This window comes from Capricornis sumatraensis, chromosome 18 (genome assembly GCF_032405125.1).
Source record: "Capricornis sumatraensis isolate serow.1 chromosome 18, serow.2, whole genome shotgun sequence".
NCBI classification, from domain to species: domain Eukaryota; kingdom Metazoa; phylum Chordata; class Mammalia; order Artiodactyla; family Bovidae; genus Capricornis; species Capricornis sumatraensis.
Window position 1 is genome coordinate 19,465,846 of NC_091086.1, and position 26,071 is coordinate 19,491,916.

At 43.0% G+C, this 26,071-nt stretch overlaps 1 protein-coding gene across 3 annotated transcripts in view; it reads right to left on the reverse strand.

Moving 5' to 3' along the window:
• The window catches only part of MAST4 (microtubule associated serine/threonine kinase family member 4), a 611,596-nt gene that overhangs the window by 200,866 nt on the left and 384,659 nt on the right, over window positions 1-26,071 (reverse strand). The window lies entirely within an intron of this gene.

A 26,071-nucleotide genomic window follows, 5' to 3' on the forward strand; every position in this document is an offset into this window, starting at 1 on the left:
CTGATGAATGGGGGAGCATTCCTTCATACATATTCCAGTGAACTGCAGATGGACTGTAAAACTAAATCTAACTAGACAATGAAGCCTGTGTCGCTGGGGAAATTAATCACCAGCCAAAGGGCACTGCAGCCCAACGGTGGTTGTAGGCTGGCAACCTCCTTCCAGCAAATTGCACATAGGCACTTTAATGAGGGAGAAAATATGAGCTAGAGAGAACTGCAGTCAAATCAGTTCCTACGGAAGGGGAAGCACGGGAACCGACGTGGTGGTATCTGGCGCCAAAAGGTGAGCTGGGGGAACAAAAGGCCATCAAAGCCAGGCCGAGACAGCCCGGGGTGTGGGCTCAAGCTAAAATATGACACTCTCAAGGGGAGCACGGGTTTTGTTCCTAATGTCAGCCCTTTTAGTGATTTTTATTGATGTCATTTTTTTTTTCAGGACTCACTGGTTCTCCCTGACCAGCAATAGGAGATTCCAACAGAATGTCATGATGTCATCAGAAACACACACTTTGATAAATAATAAAAATTTCCTGTCATCCTTTTTTTGGACATGATTTTCCTACCTATGCAGGTAATGATGTCCAGACACATTCATATCACTCTACAGCCTCTCTAATCGACCCTCACACCAAAAGCTGTTTAGAATCAACTGGTTAGAATCAACTTCAGCCTCCTTAAGACAAATGAAGATTCTTAAAGTGAGTACACATGGGGACATGCACACAGAGACACAGACACAGACACAGTGATGTCCTGGCACAGAATGGGGTAGAGAAGATGCTGGGAAGGGAAAAGGAGCATTTCACCTACAGAAAGCTGAGACGTACTAGACCGTCATAGAAAGGGAACCAGGTCCCTGGCTTTGCCATTGTTTTCAGTTTCACACACGCTGGATGGTAACTTCAGTCCTATAAGGTTAGGGATGATCTTCTCACCTGTGAAGTGGGCACACCACCACCAAAGAATTCCACCTACTCTGCCTATTTCCCACAAAGTTGCAGCCTCAAACATTACAAAGAAATAAATGATGGGATAAAGTTCAGACAAATAAACAGTAAGAGTGACCTCACTGGGCTTTTATGAGGAACCAATTAGAGTTTATATGTGAGAAGTGTCCTTAAATTGGAGAGCTCTGTACAATTACTGAGCCAAATTGATCTTGGCAGAGACACAGAGTTGTGAATGCTTCTCCAGAAGCAATATCGCAGTACAACCCTCAGACCCAAAGTGGGTCAGAGAGTCCCGTGAAAAATGGAATTCCAAAATTAACTGGGGCAAAAAATAAGGCTGCCCTAGCCCCCATTATCCTTCAACAACCCAAATCAATTCATAGGGTGATGGAATGTATTTCCCCTAAATACAAGTTAGGAATGTTGTTTTTCTTTTGTTTTTAAGAAGCATCCAAAGTTTCTGGCCAATTTCTATCAAAATAAATCCAGTGCAACTATGCAAATTTCACAACACAATTCCCATTGGCAGGTGCTGCTGCCACATTCGGTCTTACCATTTGACTGATTCCTTAGTGTTTAGCCACTAAGATCAAAACTGATCCTCAGAATCCATCTTAACATGGAGTTCTGAGTGCCTCTTACACAGGACTAGTGAAAAGTGTTTATTATTAGCCATCCCTAGAATAGTGAAATGAGCAAATGACTTCCAGTCAAATGGCTTTCCAAAATGAAATTTTCTACTTTGGGCTGATAATTTCCAACAAATAAAAGTAGTAATATTAAATAATCATTTCATTCATCTAAACCATCTGGTCAGCTATTCTAGGTAACATTTTGCAAATCCCTCACACTAGAAGGCTTGAAAATACACAGTGCTCCTTGAGTCACACATTGTGTTATCGTATTATGTGAAAAAGGCAGCAGATTACAAAATTCTCCCTTTAAAGTTTCTGGGCCTAAATGACATCTCCCCTACTGAACCGTACAGAACTTCACAGTCCAACACTTATTTTTTTTAGTATAATTCAGGTTCTTTCTTGAGAAAAGAACAGTGGCTGGGCTAACAGCCATCCCTACAGTCCAACTCCTTCAGTAAGAGAGAGGAAGACAGAGAGGGACTTCTGTCACTGCTAGAATTTCTCAGGTCTTCACTGAATCATAAAAAGAGCTTTTCCGCCTGGCTTCTGGGGGCATCTCTAGGGGACACAGAGGCTGATGACCCAAATTCAGGATATACAGGTGTTTCTCCATTCAGAGCATTAGGCTCATGATCCAGTTAGATGGACTCAAGAAATCTCAGCTGCAGGCTGCAACTGAACACACTTTCCAAGGCCAGTCCCTATACTCTGAGCTGCACAGAAGTCACTGTATTTCTCTCATTAAGACCCAAACCGCAGGAGCACAAGTCAAGGCGGATTCTGCAGAGCGTCCGCCTCCCGCCAGCAGCCTCGCAGAGGCCTCGGTGTCCCTGCTGCTCCTCCCGCACCTCCGCCTCATCACATCAGAGTCCCGGAAACAGCGCTGAGCTCCAGGACGCTGCGCCTCCCGCAGCAGGTGGGACGTCCCACGTGGCCGTTATGCCCTCATTTTCAGATCTGACATAACTAAACACAACTAAAAGGGATATTATTATCCCCCCAGCTGATTTCTCCCCTACTTCCCTATTTCTTTCTGAACTACCACGGCGCCTCTGGTCGGCACCCTGCCTCCCGCCCTTCAGCTTGTCCTGTTGACTCTCCTTCCAATGCACCTGTCACATGCTTCCATTCCCTTCTCAAGCTCATCTTTCTAGATCTGCTGTTTTTCTTCCTTTGCTATACCTTGCTTCCTCCACTCTATTCATACCATGTTTCTCCAGTGCAGAAATCTTACTGAGGATTTCTGGCTAAAGACCTCAGATGTGCCCCACCCTGAGAAGATAAAACCCGAGTCTCATAGGCCGGCATGTGAGAGACACTACAGTCTGTGCCCGACTGCTCTTTCCATGAAGTGCCCTCTGCCCACACTCAGGGTTACTGAGGCTCTCAGAGAAGCTGGCTCATTTCCATTTCTGATCACGTCTTCATCGTTCCTTTCACTCCTACTCGTGCGCTCATCCCTGGTGGCCTTCCTTCATTCGCTTACTTGCCCCATTCAGCCTTCATGGTCCAGTTCAGGTTCTCTCCTGCATTTCTAAAACCTCTGGCTGTGCTACTCATGTGGCCTCTGTAACATAACCCATTATATTTTACTTTTTCAGATATCCAGGCTTAACTAAATTGTTACTCAAAACCAAAATAAGTTCCAGGAAAATCAGAGCTCCTCTTCTTGATATGTCTTACAGTATCAGCAGAGCAAACCAACCAAAGTTGGTTCTATTTGCTTATTCACTGATATGGTACAACTTGCAAATAGAGAGATGACTTTCTAAGGACTGATTTAGAATACAGAAAAACTAGAATGGGTGCATTTTAGGTCCTGCCTTCCTTTAATAAACTTTATTTTCATTACCACAACTCACCTAATGGCTATCCAACCTTGGAAGCTCTTAAGAAACTTCCATCTGGGGAGGGAAGAGGAAAATAGATAAGCTTATTTTCTATAAAAACAAAAGGAAATTATATCTGGTTTTAATAATGTGTTAAATTGATGACAGTAATTTCAAAGTATATCCTCTCTCATGTTCATTCATAACCACACTAACAAACTTCTACGTATCATACAAGAACACAGTGTCTCAGAATAAGCAAACAATAAAAATATGTATGGTTTTCAGCCACCTACATAGTGGACTCCAGAGTGAAAAATAAAATCACTTGGAAGCTCCAAGAAGCAGGGAATAGAAGTGAAAATGTCTTTGGAGACAGGACAACCACCGAGTTCAAAGTGCTAAGCTCCAACCCACTGCAGTCACTGCCGCTTCATTGGAACACACACAGTTAAGCAAAAATTGAGCAAATGACTACACCACCCAAAGCAATCTACAGATTCAATGCAAGCCCTATCAAACTATCAAGGGCATTTTTCATAAGAACGAGGGGGAAAAAAAATCACAATTTGTATGAAAACACAAAGAACCTCAAATAGCCAAAGCAATCTTGAGAAAGAAGAACAGAGATAGGGGAATCAACCTTCCTGACTTCAGACTATACTACAAAGCTACCGTCATCAAGACAGTATGAATAAAACAATAAAATACATTTTCTGTCAAATTCTTTCAGTTCTGTTTTCACACACACACACAAAAGGTAACATCAAATGGAATCTTACTTATTTCAATAGCTGTAATAATTTATTATCTTTCCTCCTTTAGGAAAGAGACAATGGCCGTAGTAAGCTTGCAGTATAGCCTGATTGGTCATTAAGGTGCAGACAGTGACTCATGACTGTGAAGCTATTAGGAGAGACCTGTGAGTCCAAATACTGCCAACAGCCTGGAAAAACCAAGCCACGCACAGAGGCCCTAGTATTTTCCCCCCACATGTCTACAGCTGTTGTTGTGATCAATAAATTAGAAAATATTAAATGTCCTGAAATTCACAGTCACTTTCTGCTTTCTACCTTTCTGCTTAATCAAGAGATAATGTTCAGTCAGGGGATTGTATGGGATGTTCTACACAAAGCCTGACATTAAAAAGGATCCCCAGAATGATAAAGGTGAGACAATCTATCCCAGATCCCTGATGCTGAGCCCATATGTCACCCAATGCCACACAGATCTGAGGCTTTTCAAGCTCTCCGGCGGCTGCTGGGCTCCACACAATGCCTATAAAATTCAGGTGCTTTTATAACTCCCATCACTGATAAAAGGCAGTAAATGCAAATGAGTTGAGGATGGCGGTCAGTGGATGCTGAAAAGACAAACAAGTCACTAATGTATCCATACTCTATCTTACACTGAGCTAAACCAAAAGCCCATATATTCAAGGTTTCAAGACCATGCTCTAAGTTATAGAACGGAAACAGACAATGAATGGATAAAGCAAAGCACATTATAAATCACCACACACAAAAGGTCTGGATCTACATTGTGGGGATATGAAGCATCCAGATGCCGCTGCCAGATCCCCCTGGGAGGATTCCCTGGACTCAGGAGTGAGCCCACAGAGCCCTCTTTCTTAAACACGCGGCTCATTTCCCTAGGAAGGGGGCGGGAGGAGCCGTGCGGGATTCTCATCACCCCATTAGTGTCACCACGCTTCAGTCAGGCTGTCTCCTTGCTTGTTTCATACACGGCTGAGGGCTTGAGGGGAGGGATGGAAGCCCATTTACTGTCTTCTCCTCCAGACCACACCTGGCTCTCAGAAGGAAAATGACTGGTGAGTGAAGTAGGGCACACAGAGCCCCATCAGTGGGGTAAGTGGCAGGAACAGCCGCGCATGCCAAGAGGTCTAGAGCACAGTCCACAGCAGGGCCTCCAAAGAGAGAGCTGTAAAAGCTGCCAGGGAGAAAAAGTGAGCCAAAGCAAGTGCTCTGCAGTGGGCAGGAACTGCAACTCATTCTGTGGCTTTTATCTGGAGCCTTGCTCAAGCTTGCCCAGATCCCACCGCCTGTAACGTGTCAGGAAGCCATCACATACAGGAAAACTGAAGAGGCAAAGATTCCATGAGATGGGGATAAAACATCCCAACAACCAGACAGCAAGGGGTTCTCTCCTCCAAGCAGATACAGATAGATGGACACACACGCTCAAAGGCATCCAGAGTCTGGAAGGTTAAATCAGCACTTGCCGAGGGAGTAAGTCCCCTGGGCCACGGGAAAGAGGGTGCTCATCCTCCAACTCTTAAGTATCTTTACCCCTAAGGATGCCCTTGGGTGTGTACCTCTCTCCTGTCTGTCCCTGATGGCTCCAGCAGGGACAGTGGTCTGCCTCTTTTATGAACTATCTTGACTAGTGGTCTGTGCTGTTCACTGGCTTTCGTTCCTAGGGGGAGGCAGGGTGCTGGGAGTGAACGGAACGCTGGATTAAGACTCAGAAAAGCTGGTTCGAGTCATATGACTCCTGCAGCCCTTGGTCCTTCTTCTATGAAACAGAGGTAAAGGGGCCCATGTACAGGGTCATTTGAGGATCACAATAAAGGTGGGAGAATATAGTTTACGGTTCTATTTGACTTCTATGCCTGCTGTCCCATTAACACAGACTTGGTGGTTTTAAAGAGTGGAAATGGATTCTCTCATAGTTCCTGTAGTCAGAAATCCAAGTGAAGTCGCTCAGTTGTGTCCGACTCTCTGTGACCCCATGGATTGTAGCCTACCAGGCTCCTCTGTCCATGGGATTTTCCAGGCAATAGTACTGGAGTGGATTGCCATTTCCTTCCCCAGGGGATCTTCCCGACCCAGGGATTGAACCCGGGTCTCCTGCATTGTAGACAGACGCTTTACTGTCTGAACCACCAGGGAAGTCCTCAGAAATCCAAAATCAGTATCAATTGGCCCCAGTGAAGGTATCAACAGACCACGCTTCCTCGGGAGGCACTGGGGAGAACCTGTTCCTTGCCTCTTTCAGTTTCTCTGTGTGTCAAACCTCCCTCTTAGTACATTTGTTGATAGGATTTATGACCCATAGGATAATCCAGCATTATCTCTTCATCTCAAAATCATTAAAATGAACCACAGCTGCCAAGGCTCTTTTTCCAAATTAGATAACATTTGTTGGTTCCAGGGATTACAATCCAATATCTTTGGGGCCACCATTCAGGCCTCTCCACCCATCAACTACATTCAGTGTTAAAGTACAATTCTTGCCACATATTCTTTAATTTATTTATTTAAAATTAATTAATTTTCATTGGAGGATGATTAGTTCACAATATTGTGATGGCTTTCGGCACACATCAATATGAACTGGTCACAGATCCGCTCGCCCTGAATCCCCCTCACACCTCCCTCCCCACCCCATCCCTCTGGGTTGTCCCAGAGCACCGGCTTTGGGTGCCCTACTTCGTGCATCAAACTTGCACCGGCCATCTATTTTACATACGGTAATGTACATGTTTCAATGCTATTCTCTCAATTCACCCCACCCTAACCTTCTCCCTTTGCCAACAAAGGTCTGTCTAGTCAAGGCTATGGTTTTTCCAGCAGTCATGTATGGATGTGAGAGTTGGACTATAAAGAAAGCTGAGCAATGAAGAACTGATGCTTTTGAACTGTGGTGTTGGAGAAGACTCTTGAGAGTCCCTTGGCCTGCAAGGAGATCCAACCAGTCCATCCTAAAGGAGATCAGTCCTGGGTGTTCATTGGAAGGACTGACGTTGAAGCTGAAACTCCAATACTTTGGCCACCTGATGTGAAGAGCTGACTCATTGGAAAAGACCCTGATGCTAGGAAAGATTGAGGGCAGGAGGAGAAGGGGACGACAGAGGATGAGATGGTTGGATGGCATCAGTGACTCAGTGGACATGGGTTTGGGTGGACTCTGGGAGTTGGTGATGGACAGGGAGGCCTGACGTGCTGCAATTCATGGGGTTGCAAAGAGTTGGACACGACTGAGCCACTGAACTGAACTGAACTGAACCTTCTCCCATTGAGTCCAAAAGTCTGTTCTTTACATCTGTCTTTGCTGCCCTGCACATAGGATCATTCATACTGTTTTTCTAAATTCCATATATATGTGTTAATATACAGTATTTGTCTTTCTCTTTCTGACTTACTTCACTCTGTATAATAGGCTCCAGGTTCACCTTCCTCATCAGAACTGACTCAAGTACATTCTTTTTTTATATAGCTGAGTAATATTCCATTATGGATATATACCACAACTTCTTTATCCATTCATCTGCTGATGGACACCTAGGTTGCTTCCATGTCCTAGCTATTGTAAATAGTCCTGCAGTGAACATTGGGGTACATGTGTCTCTTTCAAGTCTGGTTTCCTCAGGGTATATGCCAGCAGCAGTATTGTCTTAGAGACCCCTGGGACAATGTTAAACAACCTGTCATTCAAATCACAGGCATCCCAGAAGGAGAAGACAAAAGGAAAGGGCATGAGAAAATACTTGAGGAGATAACAGTTGAAAACTTCCATATTCTATTCTTAATTCTCATCATCACAACTAGGACTGAAATCCTTTGAGGCCAAGAACAACTCTTATACTCCATGATGGTTTTTAAGGTTTTATTTGTTCATACAGAAAAGAAAGCCCTTATTCTACTTAATTTTTAGTTCCCAGCATTGAAGCCCATGTAAAAATTCTAACATAGTGTCAAGGGTTTCATTTTTTATTTCTAAAATACCCAGATGGCCTGCTCAGGGAAGCTGGGGAAGGAGGAACTGCATGGTAGATGCTTCCACTGTTACAGCCAAGTGCCTTGCACGGAGGGTCATGTGATGCATTTAGTGAAAACTGTTGCAAACTATCACCTGAACACAGAGGCAGGGGAACTACTAGAAGGGAAATTGCCACAGATGCCAGGCAAACGAGTGTGAGCTCCAGGCAGCCTGATTCACCCCAGTGCCAAGGAAAGAAAGGCAGCAGCTAATAGGGAAGAGCTTGACGAAGCCTTAAGATGGGGTGGGCAATCCATTCACTCAATTTTTTCTACAACTATTTGCTGAGGACACACTATGGGCCAGATACTACGAACCCAGTCATGAGCAAAACAGGGGAATTGTCAATTTAAAAATTTTGTGCTGGTTGGGAAAATAAACTACAAGTAAACAAACAAATATTGAATGGGGATACGCTTCCCCAGTGGCTCAGACCATGAAGAATCTGCCTGCAATGCAGGAGACCTGGGTTCAATCCCTGGGTTGGGAAGATCCCCTGGAGAAGGCAGTGGCACCCCACTCCAGTACTCTTGCCTGGAGAATCCCATGGACAGAGGAGCCTGGCGGGCTGCAGTCCACGGCTTCACAAAGAGTTGAACACGACTGAGCAACTAGCACGCACCAAAGGAAACATCAGGAAGCAGGTTTGGATGCGGGGTGGGGGACACGTCTCCTAGAGGGACAGGGAAGGCCTCTCTGTTGCAATGACATTTCGTTTGGACACTGAGTGAAAGAGATCAGATGACTGAGGAACAGGAGGGAGAGTCTCCTCTAACTGTCCTGATCAGCTAGAATAACTTGATGTGCCAGAAAACGCAGTGCTCAAAGACCAGTAAGATCATGTTAAAAGGACCCAGGAGGCAGCTGGAAAGACCTCCCACTGATGGATTTTGGGACAACATGATCAACAAAAAGAGGAATACTGGTCACGGATCCTTATGCACCAAATACAGGTTATCTGTTTTATTCTTTAAAAGTATGCATGAATCAATACTAACATTCCTAAAAATGGGGAGAGAAAAAGGAGGAAAATCTCTTCTGTAACAGAAAAACACTAGCCAGTAACAGAATTAGAAAACTGCCACTTGACAAATAGCAACAAAATAACTGATTGAAGCCAGGTCACCAATGAATGCAAACACCACTGGGTAAAATTTTGTTGAGAAAAGGATATTCATATGACCTCAAAACGGTGCTCTGGAGATTACTTAATAAAGCAAAAAGCATAAAACTGCAAGGGAAAAGTTTGGCAGGCACCAGATTTGGGGCTTTGCAGTATGATGCTATGAGTAAGACATCTTCACCTGTTCTTCTCAAGTATGTTCAACCCGAATCTAATGACCAAGAAACCATCAGATAAATTGAGATTGTGGGATAGTCAACGAAACAGTTGTCCTATATTCCTGATAAATGTCAATGTTATGAAAAGATGAAAGAAAAAACTAAAACTGTTCTAAAGGAGACTAAAGAGCCATGGCAACTAAATGAAACGTGTAACTTTCAACGAGATTCTGGAGTTTAAAAGTGCAACTCTAAAGAACTCTGGGGGGAATAACTGGAGAAATTTTAGATGGACTGCATATCAGATATTACTATAATCAGGTTCAACTTGGGAGTATAATGATGATGTAATGACGTTACGGTTATGAAGGAGAAAGCACGTGTCTTCAGATTAATGTTGGAGTATTTGGGCGTGAAATGTCTGAATGTTTGCAAATTACTGTGAAATGGTTTAGCAAACAAACAAACAAAAACAGTCATTTAATATTTATACGGGCTCAAAAGGAAGAAGGCAGGAAGATAAAGCAAATGTGGAAGGCGTTAATCGGTGGATCAAGGTGAACATGGGTGTTGACTGCACTATTCTTTCAACTTTTTTGTAGATTTGGAGTTTTTTTTTTTTTTTTTTTTTTTTAAGTGAAAGGGTAGGTGAGAGTATTTCAGGAATAGGAGACAAAAAGGTTGTGACACAAACATTCTTAGAGTGGTCAAGAAAAATCAGAATCCAGTGCGACCAGAAGGAAAGGAGTGAGAGGCAACAGGAACGGGCCATGCAACATGGGAGGGCAGCCACTCGCAGGCTCTGAGCAGAGGGAGGGAGGACACAGCAAAGACCACTTTGAGTGCTGGACCGAGAATGAGCGCAGCAGGGCAGGCGTTGAACGGAAGTGAGGATAGGGGGCTGGGGAGGGGAGACAAGTTAGGAGGCTGCTTAGAAACCCAGGGATATGACTTCTGACTCTGAACTTAAGATAGAGCCAAGCTGATATTTTACATAAAGAGGAGAAGAAAAACAATTCCAGTACCACTGCAGGAAAATGAATATTCTCTCACTTTGGAGTGTCCCCACACTGTTTTATTAAATGGATCCAGGAAGAGTTCACCTGAGCATACTGTCATGGAAATAGTAGTAGAAAAGCATACGAGTCCATGAAATTTAGCTCTCTTCACCTGAGATCATGAGTACAGCTGTCCCATTTTCATAATATCTCATCATTGTCACGTTCCATTAGCATACGCAACATCCTTGATAACAAAGGTCAGGTTTTGCAGATCATTTTGAATGCAGAATTTCCAAGAACAATACGAAGCTAATAATAATAATAAAACAGAATGCTCAGGTTGGAACTCTTCACAAATGGCATCTAATTAATTCTTATAACACCTCTAAGAGGTATTATTATCCCCATTTTACTGCTGGAGAAACTTGATAATTTTTTTTTAAATTCTGCATTTGTATCACTCCTATTGCTGAGACACCTCTGAACTTCACATTCTCATTGCCATCTTTTGCTTTCAAAGAATATCACAACTTAATTCTCTTTTCAATAGGGTGGGTATTAATGGCTGTAGCCGCATTTTAAGTGTAGGAAATAAGTTTTTTAAGTGATGTGAGATGTTTTTTTCCTAGTCTCAAAGCTATGCAGTAACAAAATGGAATATACAGTAAAATCCCATGCCGCCCTACCCCACATACACACAGCAAAGTATGTTTTTTTTCATTTGCTCCAAGATGATCTAATAGCTGAGAGCTAAATGTTACATAGAATAATTTTAAGATATTCCACAACCAAAAATCAAAATTTGGTTAAGTGAAGTTACAATATTTGGTACAGAAAAACCATGTAACAATAAATACTCGTGATTGATGAAAGCCAAATGAGTTTCTCAGTGTGGGTGGTACAAAGGAAGTTTCCAGGCTCCTTGCACTTCAGGCCTACAGAGGCAAGTCTTCTAATAGGGCTCAAAAAGTGTGAGCCATCACAGCAATGCTGAGACACTGTCACCCCAGGGCTGCAGCGAGCCAGCCCTGGCCGAGGAAGCTGGGTAGACTGCCGAGGGTAGCAGCAGCAGCTATTAGTGCCTTGGGGCCCTACGGCCTGATTTCCAAATGAAATCAATTTAACCTTCATTGTGTCACTTGGGCTCTGTCTAAAATAAAACTTTTTTGAAAAGAGAAATATAGGGCACTACAATTCAAAACATGTTCCCCAGCCCCATAACCACACTCTCAACAGAGGACTCAAAAATTCACTTGTATGGTGACCCAAAACACCAGGGAAGCCCACGTTAGTTGCTCAGTCTTGTCTGACTCTTTGCAACCCTACAGACTTTAGGCCAGCCAGGCTCCTCTATCCATGGCATTCTCCAGGCAAGAATACTGGAGTGGGTAGCCATTCCCTTTTCCAGGGGATCTTCTCTACCCAGGGATCAAACCCAGGTCTCCTGCATTGCAGGCAGATTTTTTTTTTTTTTTTTCACCACCATTTGATGAAAGTGAAAATGCAGAGTGAAAAAGTTGGCCTAAAGCTCAACATTCAGAAAACGAAGATCATGGCATCCGGTCCCATCACTTCATGGGAAATAGACGGGGAAACAGTGGAAACAGTGTCAGACTTTATTTTGGGGGGCTCCAAAATCACTGCAGATGGTGACTGCAGCCGTGAAATTAAAAGACGCTTACTCCTTGGAAGAAAAGTTATGACCAACCTAGATAGCATGTTCAAAAGCAGAGACATTACTTTGCCGACTAAGGTCCGTCTAGTCAAGGCTATGGTTTTTCCTGTGGTCATGTATAGATGTGAGAGTTGGACTGTGAAGAAGGCTGAGTGCCGAAGAATTGATGCTTTTGAACTATGGTGTTGGAGAAAACTCTTGAGAGTCCCTTGGACCACAAGGAGATCCAACCAGTCCATTCTGAAGGAGATCAGCCCTGGGATTTCTTTGGAAGGAATGATGCTGAAGCTGAAACTCCAGTACTTTGGCCACCTCATGCGAAGAGTTGACTCATTGGAAAAGACTCTGATGCTGGGAGGGATTGGGGGCAGGAGGAGAAGGGGACGACCGAGGATGAGATGGCTGGATGGCATCATGGACTCGATGGATGTGAGTCTGAGTGAACTCCGGGAGCTGGTGATGGACCGGGAGGCCTGGTGTGCTGTGATTCATGGGGTCGCAAAGAGTCGGACACGACTGAGCGACTGAACTGAACTGAACTGAGCCAACAGGGAAGCCCTGAGGTCCAGACAGAGTAACAAAATCACCTCCTTGTAAACATCATATTCTGTTCGGAATACAAAATTTGAAATGACTAGGAACTGAAGTGTGTTCAAGTGTAGACACTTTGACTTTATGCCACAGAATAAGAGTGAGGGCTCTTCCCCCAGAGGCCTGAGTTTTAACAGGATCGAGCCACTTTCCAGACATTGTGGGTATAATTTACTATTCAAACTTCGGGGGTGTGAAAGTGAAAGGGGGGCCCTTTTACTAATGACAATGGGACAGCAGGCATCAACTGAACAGCACCTAGGCAGACTGAGATGTGTGGCCACTAGAGATAAATTTGTTTCTCTAAGTCTCAGTTTTCACTTTTGTCAAACGGTCTTCCTGGCCTCACAGTCCTGCTGTGAGGACTACAGGAGTTTATAGGGGAGCAATAAGAATAGCCCCGGGCAGGTAGCAAGCTCTCAGTGAAACTAAGCCACCCCACATGCAGATATCCACATGATTTTAGCCTCCTGCTCAAAACAGTAAGCCAAGGAGAAAAGTTACCATGAAAAAGTGAACGCATAATAGAAAAAGGAGACTCATTCTGTCAGAAACCAAGGCCCCTGAATGTCTCTCAGGGCCTGGCCACAGGGGCACCTAAGCCTGCAGGAGCAAAGGCTTTGAGAGGATAACATGTTCCCAGGACCCAGAAGGATGTGAAAGCTCTGTTTGCCATCTGACCTCCTAAAACCTCACCCCCTAGGTCCAGTAACTGCAGTAAGTTTACTCCATCCCCTCTTCCCCGTTACGGTCTACTCTCTGCCCCCTCACCCAGCCCTCAATGGAGCACCACACACGCCCTCTCACTCTCCCTTCTTACAGGAGACAGAAGCTGCCAGCTGGTAGCACCTGCAGAAACCACAGTAGCTGAGTGAAGCACTAAGTGGCCCGTCCACGCCTCCTGCGCCACCACTGACACCTGAGACCCCAACCTTCCCACGTCTGCCCGGACCGCACCCACAGGGCCAGCCAAGAGTTCACAGTCATGCTCATCTCCGCTTCACTGAGTCATTCTGTACAGTGCTGGTACTAAATAGACCTGGGCCTACACAGCAATTCAGAAATAAAACCCAGGGTGCATAAGGCAGTTCATTAAACCATCACATTCACAAAAGCACTAGAACTGGTGTCTGCAGACTGAAAAAACTGCCATCTGGTACCAGCTTCTTCAGATTTTTTTTTTTTCAATATTCTTCGCAAAGTGAAGTGGCAGGGGGCGCGGTGGGGGGGGGGGCAGGCGCAGAAGAAACAATGGAAAAGACAAATGGTCCTACTCGTCCGTCCTACAAACTCAGTGAAACTAACCAGGTTTATCAGTCAGGTGACTTTCCCACACTTACAGGCGTCCCGTGAAAGGGAGACACAAATAAGTTCACTTGTACCCCATTTTAGATTCTACATATTAGTGACATCATATGATATTTGTCTTTCTCTGTCTGGTTTATTTCACTTGGTATGAAACTCTCTAGGTCTATCCATGTTGCCGCAAATGCTACTGATTCATTCTTTTTTTAGTACTCAGCTGTGTAGCACATCTTCTTTATCCATTCCTCTATTGATGGACATTTAGGTTGCGTCCATACGTTGGCTATTGTAAATAGTGCTGCTTCTGAACACCGGGGCACATGTATCTTTTCGCATTATGTTTTCTCCAGATACATGTCCAGGAGTGGGATTGCTAGATCATATGGTAGTTCTATTTTTAATTTTTTTAAAGAACTTCCATACTGTTCTCCCGGCTTCTCAGGTGTGGGAAAGTCACCTGACTGATAAACCTGGTTAGTTTCACTGAGTTTGTAGGATGGACGAGTAGGACCATTTGTCTTTTCCATTGTTTCTTCTGCACCTGCCCACCCCCCCCCTCCCACCGCACCCCCTGCCACTTCACTTTGTGAAGAATATTGAAAAAAAAAATCTGAAGAAGCTGGTACCAGATGGCAGTTTTTTCAGTCTGCAGACACCAGTTCTAGTGCTTTTGGAGACACAAGAGACAAGGGTTAGATTGCTGGGTGGGGGAGATCCTCTGGAGAGGAAATGGTACCCCCTCCAGTATTCTTGCGAGGAAAATCCCACACTTAGAAAAGCCTGGTAGGCTACAGTCCATGGGGCTGCAAAGAGCTGGACACGACTGAGTGACTGTGTTTACACACGCACACACATACTGCTCTCTGTGGCTGCTACGCTAATTCATATTCCCACCAAGTGTAGGCAGGCTCCCTTTTCTTCACAGACATAGAAAACAAACACAGGGAGGCTGAGGAGGGGGATGAATTAGAAGTTTGGGATTAAAATATACAGACTACTATACATAAAATAGATAATCAACGAAGACCTACAGTATACCACAGGATATTAAGTATAGCACTATACTCAGAATCTTGTAATAGCCTATAGTTGTAGAGAATGTAAAAAAAAAAGAATAGATATATCTGAAGCATTTTACTATATATCTGAAACTAACATTGTAAATCAATTATATTTCAATAAAAATTTTAAAAGGAGACATATTCACAGCATACTGCCATGTATTTAGTAAATGCTTATTATGTGAAGAAGGCTGAGTGCCAAAGAATTGATGCTTTTGAACTGTGGTGTTGGAGAAGACTCTTGAGAGTCCCTTGGACTGCAAGGCGATCCAACCAGTCCATTCTAAAGGAGACCAGTCCTGGGTGTTCATTGGAAGGACTGATGCTGAGGCTGAAACTCCAATACTTTGGCCACCTCATGCGAAGAGTTGACTCATTGGAAAAGACTCTGATGCTGGGAGGGATTGGGGGCAGGAAGAGAAGGGGACGACCAAGGATGAGATGGCTGGATGGCATCACGGACTCGATGGACGTGAGTCTGAGTGAACTCTGGGAGTTGGTGATGGACAGGGAGGCCTGGTGTACTGTGGTTCATGGGGTTGCAAAGAGTTGGACACGACTGAGCGACTGAACTGAACTGAACTGAACTGAACTATTAGGCCTGCCCCTCGCCATGGCAACAAGCGGAGCGATGGGGGATTCAGGGAGCTGTGGACACCTAGTCACCTTTCTGGCAGCAGCAGGACAAATGGACAAGCTCTTGGCAAAACTGCATTAGGTGACCATTGTCCCTGATGCCCTTTTCTGCTAAAGTGCTGTCTACTTGGCCTTCCCATGGCCTTTAGGACCATCACAGGTCCTGTTCTTGCTAATAGAAATACATCCCCCTAAATACCTATAAGCTATTATTCTTATTCTTGGGGGAGGTAGGTGAAGACAATGAAGGTCCGTGAAGTTCATGATTCATGACTTGCCCGAAGTCGCAAAGCTTGTGCACGGTGAGTGCAGTGACCAAGATCAGGCACCATGCTGCTAGTCTATTGGGTCCCAAATCCGACTCCTCCAGGGCTGGTCAGGTGATGGGAATGAAGGGAGCCTGCCAGGTGGGGTCTGCTGTACACTGGGGAACAGGAGCCCCATAGGAAATGGGCAGCAGAAGCCCAGCTCTAGGCTAGACCAGACTCATACCACGAGCGATTACCAACTCACTGCCCCCAAAGTCCCCAGTTAGAACTTTTCTGCTGCTTCAAAGTACCTTCAATGACAAAAGCGAATTGATTTTAGGGCTTCCCTGGTGGCTCAGATGATAAAGAATCTGCCTGCAACACAGGAGAATCAGGTTTGATCCCTGGGTCAGGAAGATACCCCGGAGAAGGGCATGGCAACCCACTCTAGTATTCCTGCCTGAAGAATCCCATCAGAGGAGCCTGGGTGGCTACAGTCCATGGGGTTGCAAAGAGTCAGACACGACTGAGCGACTAATACTTTCACACTAGCACTCACACAAATTGATTTTATGAAGTATCTGCCCCATAACAATTGCTCTCACAGGTGCCAGGGAGATGGCAGGAGCAATCAGACAGGCCTCCATTCCGTGGAGCTTGCATTTAACTCCCTTTCATCAAAGTGACTTAGCCTCTTCAGTATGTCATCTTTTGTGACCTCCTAGACCATTTTCTCTGCCCCTCACCATAGCCAGGCACAGTCACTAATATACTCTGACGTTAACTTTTCTGTAATAAGTCCTTTCTACTCCCTCCTTGAACCTTACTTTATTTATCATTAATACCTGGTCAGTTTTTAAATTTTGAAGGTTATAATTTAATATTTATGGAATCATCAGAATGCATGCCCTACCTCTCAAAGTGTCAGCACCAATTACAAAGCACACGTAAGAGTAAGAGTGTGCCCTGTTGTGAGCACAGGTAAAAACATCAGAACAGGCTGAATTCCCCGGGAGTAACATTCATTCCATCCATACATATTTGTGGAGCCTCTACTATATATGTCAGGCGCTATTTTAGGGTCCGTGGATACATCTGATGGCACACTGGCAATAGTTTTCTCTGAAACTAGCACTGAATCCTACCAGCCATGGGGCATGTGTGGCTTCAGTCCCAGTTGAAACAGGGAGTGAGATTTGGGAGAGTTGAGAAGAAGTGGAACAGCCACTCCACTGCCATCTCCAGCTTAGCTGTGTGTCCGCCACCACCATGAGACTCCAGGAACCAAATGGGGAGGTGGACAGAAGGATGGAAGAAGTAAAATAGGAGGGATGTAGGAAGTGCAACAGATGCCCTAAGGGCTGCCATCCACTCAGAAGTTGGGCCATGCAATTAAAATGCGAAACAACATTTTCCTATTGACAGCAATGTGGTCCCTGAGTTATGGTAGCCAGCCTTCAGCTATTTACTAGTCACTATTGAGAGTGAGGCCTACCAGGTACCATGAACGATCCTGAAAATATAAAATGAGGAAATCCTGGAATCTTGCTATCTGATAATCATGGTCCAGATTATGAGCTGGCCTAGGTCACATTCATATTACTCATGAGGCACAGGCGTCCTCATTATATCAACGGCTACTAAATTAAGGTAAGTGTGCTAAGTCTCGGGGATTGCAGAAATTCTGAGCAGCTATAGTTGTCCCAGAAGAGGGAAAGTGAAGGTATATATAACTTCCACTTAAGATTTTTTAAATGTTTTCTATCACATTGGTATAGATAAACAGATATTTGGGCCATTTTTTTTTTTAAAGCTTGTGGACAAATTGTGTCATTTGCCCATCTCTCTCCAGCCCTGTTGTAAGACAATAAGAGCATCAGAATTTCAAGATGAAAGGGGCTTTGGGAATAACATGCTTGAATTCTCTGTTCTACATCTTTCCAATTAAGTGGGAACTTGGCCTTCTGGGAGATTTCCAGCAGTGTGAAACTGATGGTCTGATGAGAGGATCCATTCTACACCATGAAGCTTTCTTGGAAAGTTCTTCCCCTCATAGGGAGCCAAACTGTGCCATGCTATAGCCTCCTGCAGCAGTGCAAGGTTACATTCCCAAGACATACTCAGCTAAACTTACATTTTGTTTAGCAGCTCAGCTGCCCCAGAAGTGCTTCTCTCATTTCCAGGCAACTTTCAGGCAGCCCGTGGAGACTAACACTAACTCCCGTCCTGACATAGCCTGCCCCCGGGGCTTCACCGTGAAAGGAACAGCGTCTTCCACCACAGCACTTAGAAACTGTGTGTGTCAGCACCTCCAAAGGGCACAGAAACAGACAATATGCACCACCACCACTCTCCCTGGAACGTTGCCACCCACTCATTGAAAAGGAACAAAGAAGAAATCTGATCCATCACAATCAATGGAAGTAAAGAACAATTCTATGCACAGATACAATAAATGCTTTTCTGTGGTAACAGCACGAATCTATTTGGAATCTCAGGGATTCCAAAATCTCAATTCAGTTCAGTCACTCTGTCATGTCCAATTCTTTGCGACCCTGTGGACTGCAGCACGACAGGCCAACTCCCAGAGCTTGCTCAAACTCATGTCCATTGAGTTGGTGATGCCATCCAACCGACTCATCCTCTGTCTTCCCCTTCTCCTCCTGCCTTCAATCTTTCCCAGCATCAGGGTCTTTTCCAATGAGTCAGTTCTTCCCATCAGGTGGCCAAAGTACTGGAGCTTCAGCTTTAGCATCAGTCCCTCCAATGAATATTCAGGACTGATTTCCTTTAGGATGGACTGGTTGGATCTCCTTGCAGGCCAAGGGACTCTCCAGAGTCTTCTCCAACACCACAGTTCAAAAGCATCAATTCTTCAGCACTAGGCTTTCTTTATGGTCTAACTCTCACATCCATACATGACTACTGGAAAGATCACAGCTTTGACTAGACAGACTCTGATTTACGTTAGACCGTAATCTGGGGGCACGTTATTAGAGACAGCCAACTCCAAGCAATCAACCAGAAATCTCTACTTAGAGATGACTCGGTGTGTTCAGAACCAAACTCAATCGTGACTAATTTTCCTCCCTCTCCAACTCTGCTCTCTTGGTTTCTGCTCAATTAATGCTAAAAATCTCCGCGTAAATTCATTCAAAACTATTTATTGAACACCTACTGTGGGCACCTTTCTTTCATCACCTTCTGTGGCAAAGACTGCTATTTCCCAAACTCATTTCCTCTGTTTCCTGGATGCAAGGAAGCTGCATTTTCCAGTCATCCTTGTCGTTAGGCATAGGAGAACTCCAAATTCTAACCATGGAGTGGGAGTGAAAGCAATGCCTGCCTCTCTCAGGTCCAGCATTGCACCATCTCCTGTGATCTTTTCGTTTCCCACCACCTGGAATGATACCCAGGGCAACTCTAAAGCCCACGCGTTGAAGAACCCTCTGGATTACTAAATGACTATGTAGAGTGCATCCTCTCCACACTCTTGGTCTGTGAGTGAAAAATACAATTCCATTTTATCTAAACCAATTGCCTGGTGGTTGATTTGTGAGCAGTACCGTAACCAACACACCTTCTATTTTCAGTTCACTCATTCGTTCTTTAATAAACATTTTGCAAATGCTTACTACATTCCATGAATTGAGAAAGGCACTGGGGAAATAAAAATCACTAAAGGAGGTCACAAAGTCCACATAAATTGGATGATTAAAACCCCATATAAGTGAGCCCATGGCAATGTGTATGTCTTAAGTTAGTCACAGTGGAAAGATTTGACTTCATTTTGAATCCAAGGCTAGTTAAGCCACTTAAATACCTAAATGTGTTAGCATCTTCATCTGTAAACAGAAGCAATATTCCTTCCTGCCTAGTGTCAGGTGGATTAAATTGAAAGAGATAGAAAGCATTCTGTCAACTATCAGGTACTCTGCAAATTTTAATTTAATTGACTGCAATTTTCCTTATTCAGGACCTGTTATCATACCAGCACCTTCACTGGAGCTTCTAACTAAAGTCCTATCTATTCTTAAAGAATAGATTAGTAAACAGATTGGGAGATTGGTAAAGGTAAATTTTCTCAGTCATTTTTTTATTCAGAAAAAATCTAATACCCTGAAATGCTTGCAAAATGAAAGTCAAACATTTCAGCTGAGTATTTAAGACCTTACATAGCATAGTTCCAAATTAATGTTTAAATCCATATCAATCTCTGTACAAGTCCATGCTTTTTTTCTGCTTCATCCACCCTATCTTCTAGCCATAAACCCATTTCTTCAATGTGCCACACTCTCTTACCTCCTTGCTGTTTTATCCTTTGTTTAGTTTTGACCTTCACTGCTAACTCTCATTAAAACCCTCCAGTTCTTCATGGTCCAACTCAAATATCACCAGTTCCAAAGACATTTCTACATCTCTCTCCAAAATCAGTTTTCAGAACCTCATCCTCCTCTGTACTACCACAGTGTTTTATTCAAAATTTCTCTCTTCCACTATTGGTAACAACTTTATTTCAAGTAGCCTATTGTTTTTAGGAAGGAAAAGGACACGTGGGTATTTAATAAAAGCATGTTACATTGCGGGAAAAAAAGTTCAGAAGACAGTCCTGTTGCTTGTGGTTGGATCATCAAAATAGACAAATTACAAGAGCAATGGAATTCTTTGGATTGTGAGAAAATCATTCCTATATTTTAGGACCTATTATATTCAGGGGATACTTTATAAAAGTTATTACATGAAACTTTCATATTGAAAGTCACTTTGACAATAATAAATATAATCCCATCAGCAGAAGAGTAGAACCAAAGTTCAAAGTCTTTCACTCTTTTCTGCAGTCAATTCTTCAAATTTTGGTTCAGTCTTATTGTAGAAAAATGAGAGAAACACATTAAATTGTTCCACTGATGGGTCTTCCCTAGTGGCTCAGAAGGTAAAGAATCTGCACGCAATGCAGGAGACCCGGGTTTGATTCCTAGGTCAGGAAGATCCCTTGGAGAATGGAATGGCTACCCCCTCCAGTATTCTTGCCTGGAGAATCCCATGGAGAAGCCTGACATGCTACAGTCCATGGGGTCACAAAGAGTAGTATTTTTAAGGAACTGGCCACACATGGCAAATTTTTCATTCATTTGCATATAAGAAATAAAAAGTATTCATTAACAGAAAATAATTTGAGTCACTCTTTGCATCAACTGAGAGTGTGCTTGTACCTTCTACTTTAGGATTAAAAAAATGGCGGGGGGGCTTCTCTGGTGATCCAGTGGTTAAGACTTCATGATCCCAATACAGCAGGCACAGGTTCAATACCCGGTCAGGGAACTAAGATCCCACATGCGGCATGGAAAGAAAATTATATATATATATATATTTTTAAAATATGGGTAAGGGGAAGTTCAGTTGTGATTAGATCCAGTGAGACGAATTCTATTCACAGACACTGAATTCATGGAAATCCTGATAGATTGTATGTACTATACATACAATGCTAACAACATTTTCTATTATGTACTCTCGTGATAAGCTGGGTTAAAATGCAAGTAGAGTTCCTTGAAGATGTTTCTCTCCAGAGACGAGAAGAATGAATTTATATCAGCTTATGAGTGAGAGGGTGGGGGTATATACGTGAGGATTCTAAAAATTCAAAAATACTAATAGTTCTAGACAAGTCAAGTACTTTGTCCTGGAAATAACATGACATAAAATAATTTATAGCATACATAAAATAATTTCTAATGTGAATTAGAAAATGTTTCCTAGAAACTGTAATAAATAGTATTATAAAAGATGAATCAAAATTCATGGCTTTCAGTGCAGACCATTTCCTAAGGAAAGCCACATGTAACATACACACAGGAGTCAAACAAACTACTAATCACTGGACACTAAGTGAAACATGAGTAAGAGACGCTCAGTGGAATAAGCAAGGTACATTTTCTCAGTGCTCCTCTAAAGTCATCAGGCAAACAACTCAACCAGTTTCCTCATTTCATATGTTAACATGAAGACTATAGTTAAGGGGAAAAAAACATTTATTGCATATTGTGGTCCACAGTGTTCAGATACTCATGGTGGGATATGGGGGATGGGAAGGCAGGACAAAGCAGCCCCAGGCAGGCACTGGAGCGCGCTTACCTCCAGAAGTGAAATGCGAAGAGAGGACTACAGGGACTGCCTGGGCTGGATGGGGTTGGACTCAGGCTCCTTGGAGTGAGACTGAAAGTTAAAATAATGTCATTCCAAGTGGGAGAAATGATGGCAGTAAAAACAGCATAGCTCAGTGAAGGGACTTTTGCTCCCTTTAGGCCAGAAACATCACGGCGTGCCTATCAGTACCGCTAGGTAACCATCTAATCAAGCACCCCTCCTCAGCTCTAAAACAGAGAACAAGCACAATGCTCCCTGCTGAAATTTACATTCTCAAAACTACTACTGCCATTTTTATTAATGCCTAGTTTTACAGAGCAGCTTGTCATATATGTTCGACATGTGATTTTTTGCAAAGAAAAGTCGGTGACTTTTTTTATATTGCATGTATTCTACTCCCAAGTAAGAATTAATGGTAAATCTGTACCAAAACCATCGAGAAGTAGTCACCAGAATAGAAATGAAAATTCAGGTTAAATATTGTCATTTTTTAAAAAACAAAGTAACAAATATTTCCATATAGGAAGTTATATTTTTAAGCACGTTTTAGTGAAAAATACTCAGCAATATGTTGTCTAAGTCTCATGGTAAAAAGTGCTTATGCTTATGTCCATAATAAGGAACTTCAAAATTTCTCATATATGGTTATATTTTATTCTCTAAGAGGTTTTCTTTTTTTCCTTCAAATTCATCTCTCAATGGACCATTGTAACTCCTACTCCCATCAACCCATCCAAGTCCCCAAGCACACTCAGCAGCCAATTCTCAAATATTCAGTATGGGGCCCAAGCTTAGAGTCCCTTTACCTTTTTTTTCTTTTAGCCTCATGGCTCTTCTCTTTTAGAGAGGAAAGGGAACAAATTAGTCAGCTTGTTTACTTGCAACAATTCTGCCAAGAGATCTATCAAGATATGAAGTAAATACTAGTCAATTTCCAATTACTTTCACATGGCAAAATCAAAATAAGAATTAGCTGAGTATTCTAGTACCAACTCTTAAGCTGAAGTGAGCCCTGAAAACTCCTGCACCATTACAATGAGTTTCTTCAAGAACAGTCGTCTGCCCATCCTTTGGTCCACGACTCTACACTGTACATGTTCTTACCTTAGGCAAAGAGTTCTTGGACCTGAGCTGCACACTGGGTAATTCAAGCTGGCTGTGCTTTTCAATGAACAGAGATGTGGCAGCCGTGGCTAACATCAGATTCAAGCTCACCAAATTCTTAACACCGTCCTAGCTTCCCATTATGTGGATAATTGAGACTTGGCTGTATTTGATTCAAACCAAACTGTGAGTCCTTGCTCACAATGCTCCAAGTTGTTTAACAAAATGTTTCAAAGGAGGAACATTTTATATCTTCTAAAACCACGCTTGGGCTTGGTGCCAGTACTCAGTAGACTAAGGCACTGATTTCCTTATACATTCAGAGCACATTCAGAGTCTGCCGCCCTTCAACACACTGTACTCTAACTTAGCAGCTCACTGGAAAGCCCTCCTGAGTGCCCACTGATAGAGCCGTCATCTAGTCTAAGCACAGCCTTATCTTTTTCCTCTGGTCCTAAAATAGGCATGAAAAGACAATGGAGCCACTCTGCCTCCATGCAGAGACATGTTATCATACGTGCTATGAAGTGTCTATGAACCTAATTCTACACTAAAATTGGGGGAAAAAAAAGGAATTAAAAAAAAAAAAAACCACTCAATTTCTCAGAAATCAGAAAGCCATGCATAGGCTCTCTACATATGAGAAATTTCTGAATAAATTAATAAGCATTAATTTCTGAAATATTAATATATTTGCTGTCTCACATCCAGGATTTCGATTCCTGAAACAGGAATCAGAAATGCTTCGTGTTGTTGATAAATCAGATGGGAAAATTTTGAGTTGCCTCTACAGTGTGTAAAATGTGCCAGCGTAAGAGTCCACACTGCAGGATCTATGGAATAAACTTTCCTGAAGAAAACCAGAAATGTCTCATGAGAGAACATTCAAAAGCTGTTCTGCACAGTTTGTCTGTTAAGGTCCCCAAATAAGTAAAATTATAGACATTAAATGTGCCCTTAATAAAGTCAATGATAAGACTTTTCACTATAACCATTCTCTGCAGTGGTAAGAAACTGAATTTACTCAAAGACTGCAGAACTACCTTTCTCCATGAATGAATATGAAATCAGCTATGTCTACCTAAGAGTAGTTTTACATTTCAAGGTAATCAAAATGTTCAAAGTGAATTTCTATTGTCATTGTCAATGACATTGAAGAGTGATCCTTTATTCTACTGCCTCAAGCTCCTCAGGTACAAAATAAGCTATTTCAGATCCACAGTGTCATACACCAGGGTAGAGGCTAGACTGAGGGGTTATGGCCCCGGGACCAAAACAAAATGCAGGGAACCCCCTGTGTTGAGCTGACCTGTATGTCATCATCACTGGCAACGTCCTAAAATTGGTGGCACAGCTCAGCCTTTCAAATTATAGATGGAACAGTAGATACAACTGAGTTTGTACTTTAGAAAGTAACTTTGAAGTATCTCCTGTTAATGTGGATGAGATATCAAAAATGAAAGAAAGAAAAACTGTAATGTGAAATGATACATACCAAAGCCAAAAGAGATAGCAAGGGAGCAGCGCAACCAGAATGAAAGGTGACAGTGAAGCTGGGGGTTAAAACTAACTTTCTGGGCCTGGAACACAGAGCCACAGGCATCTGAGCTGTGCAGTTCCAGAATGCTGGAGAGAGGAGGATTAAGTAGAAAAACGTGCGGATGCCACTAAAATATTTCACACAGATGAGAGGGGCTGAATGCCAGTGTGGAGATGGGGACAAAGCAGTAGCATTGGGCAAATACTCTTTGTATCTCTGTTGTAATAAAAAGCCGTGTCTAGCAAGAAGGTTGTAGGAGCCCTCTAAGTTTTCTAAGTGAGCACTTGTTAGTTAAAAAATCAGTGTGTGATTTTAGAGCAAGAACTGATGGAGAAAGTACTCAAATCGTTTCAGAAATGTCATGTTTTCATTCATTTATCAACTGTGGAAACAGTTCCCCTTGCGTGACGCACCTACAGGGTTTAAAGGGAAGAGTGACTCCTCAGAACTAGGCACAGGTCTCCCCTGCAGTCTCCTCCTGGAAGGAGTCCAGCATGAATGAGATGATCAGGATTGTGCAGATTTCAATGAAAATGCAATTTTATAACTGTATGGCAAGTGAGACAACATATTTATATTTTTCTAGCAGAAATCTATTGTGCTGTTTATTATTTTAAGTGTGCCAGCACAGACTAACTCACAGCTTCTGCATCTTTGACAAACAGATTTAAAATAAAAATTTGCTGACACTTCCTGCATCACAGATGTTTAACTTCTGCGCCACAAATTAGATATGGGCATTTTACGTGGCTGCATCAAATCAGAAGGCAAGTCAGATGTGTTAATGGGTTTTTTAAAAAAAGGTAAGCAAACACAGAGCTCAACTAGGTAAACACACCGCATGAGGTGGCTGGAGACTCTGCAGAAGGACGCAAAATATACTACAGTTCATTAATATTCTGCTGCACAGATAAAGCATGGATCATATCTAATGAGTGTGACAAATAACCCTTCTCTTGCACTCTTATCCATTGTAATGTCTTCTGTTATCCAAGCCAGACAGAGGCCCTTCTTTAGAACAAGGCAGTATGGGGATAAACAAACAGTAAGAGAGAAGGAAAAAAAAAAAAAGACACACCACGGCCTGCTGATACATTCTTTCACAATGAGCTGTTAAGATGTTTCCAGCACTGAGGTTTAGTAACTTTAAATATGCAGCAGCGCTTTTCCTCTGACTGCAATGCAAAATGCTGGGTCGGGGCTTCCACATAGGCTGAAATCAAATGCCATACATTTAAGACAGGTTCCTTCCAGCTCACACTGCAGTGCTCTGAGGCTGTC